Below are 1,975 nucleotides of genomic sequence, written 5' to 3' on the forward strand. Positions count from 1 at the left end.
TCTTTCCGCCTTCGTTCGCTGCCCTGCGGATCGGACTTTCCCTTTTTCTCCCATTGACTCAAGCTCCTTCACGAATGGGGCGTCCGAAGATGATCTGGGCTGGTGACACATTGCAGTCGGGATCGGGAGTATTGCGCAGCTGAAGCATGGCATGCAGTAGGTGGTCGTTGTCCAATGTCCCTGTTGGGCCCACATTAGATAGGAGAAGTCTCTTGGCGCTCTTCACAGCAACCTCGGCACGGCCATTGGATTGGGGGTGGTACGCGGAGGACAGGCGATGCCTCACTCCCCAACGCTGAAGGAATTCACCGGTAGCGCTTGCTGCGAACTCAGGGCCCCCGTCACTGGAGAGCTCCTCAGGGACGCCGAAGGTGGTGAAGAACGATCTGAGACATGCTATCAGGCCTCGGGCCCCTGAATGAGGGCTTCCTGAGGGTGTAGAAAATATTTCTGACCATCCGGAAAGACGGTCGCCAACAATGAGGTAGTGGTGGCCACCGAACTCGAAGAAGTCAGCGAAGATTTGTTCGAAAGGGGTGGATGGCGGGATTGCTGGTTCAGACGGCAGTGGAGCCTGGGATGGAGCGTTCCGATTGCACTCACGACATTTTGTTCTTGTGGATTGGATGTCGTTGGTGATACCTGGCCAGAAGACGATGGCTTGGGCCCGTAGTTCCATTGCTGATACGCCCTGATGTGCTGAGTGCAGTCCCTCAAGGATCGACGGTCGAAGGGACGATGGCACCACCACACGGTCGTTGTACATGACCACACCATCTAGGATGTACAGGGAGTCCTTGTATCGCATCAAGGATGAGATTGATGGGTTGTCGTGGACAAATCCCTCCGATATTGCTGTCATCACTTGGGACAGGACAGAGTCCGCTTTTGTCTCTTGTGCCAGCCGAGACCAGGGAATGGAGGTGAGCCCCTCTGCGTTCTGACATATGGATGCAATTAATAAGGATTCAGAACAGTCCTCGGGTGATGCCTCTGTATATGCGCAGGGGTGACGAGAAGTGGCGTCTGCTGCAGAGTTTGTTTTTCCCGGTAAGTGGGCGATCCGAAAATATCAAGGCAGGGTGCGCTGCTTCAGACGGAAGAGGCGCGAGTTTGAAATCTCATCGAGGGTGCGATCTCCGAAGATCTTTGTGAGCGGCTTATGGTCAGTGATCACGATGAGGTTGGGGCAGCCTTGGGTGAAGTACCGTGTCTGCTCTAGGCCCCAGGCAATCGCTAACGCCTCGCCTTCAATGGGTGCGTAGCGCTGTTCTGCGCCGTTAAGGAAGCGGGATCCTGCCAGTGTGATCTTCCAGCCATCTTGGCAACAGTCTGGCATACCAGTGGTGCAAGAACAATGCTGCTGGAGGAGGAAATAGCCAATCCCTCGTGAAGACCAATCTGGGCGGAGGCAAGTAGGTTTGGAGGTGTCGAATATCTCGACACCCAGGCGGATTGCATCTACGATGGCTTGCTTGGAATCACTGAAGGCCTGGTCCAACACAGGAGTCCAGAAGAATTTGTACTTTGGGCTCAGGAAGGGTCGAAAGGGAGCCATGACGTCTCGTAGTTGAGCATAGTTAGCCACTTGGTTCACAAGGCCAAACCAGCTACGGATGTCAGTGGTGTTCTTTGGGGTGGGAAAGGATTGAATGGCTTCCAGGTATTTTGGGAGGGGCTTTATAGTGTGTTCTGAGACATGGAACCCTGCAAATTCGACATCTCGTCGAGCAAACTGAAATTTGTCTGGATTCAGAACAATGCCTGCTCTGCCCACCAGTGTCAGAAAGTCGATGGTCCTCCACCAATGCTCCTCCAGATCTTCGTCATAGTGAATGGTATCGTCGACGCACCTCTCCTTTCGCTCGAAATCAGCCAATATCTGGTCGAAGCGGCGATTGTACCCGTCACCTGATGACAGGTAGCCCTGAGGGGCACGGGTATACCGCCACCGGCCAAAAGGTGTAATAAAGGT

This window comes from Aplysia californica, unplaced genomic scaffold (genome assembly GCF_000002075.1).
Source record: "Aplysia californica isolate F4 #8 unplaced genomic scaffold, AplCal3.0 scaffold01306, whole genome shotgun sequence".
NCBI classification, from domain to species: domain Eukaryota; kingdom Metazoa; phylum Mollusca; class Gastropoda; order Aplysiida; family Aplysiidae; genus Aplysia; species Aplysia californica.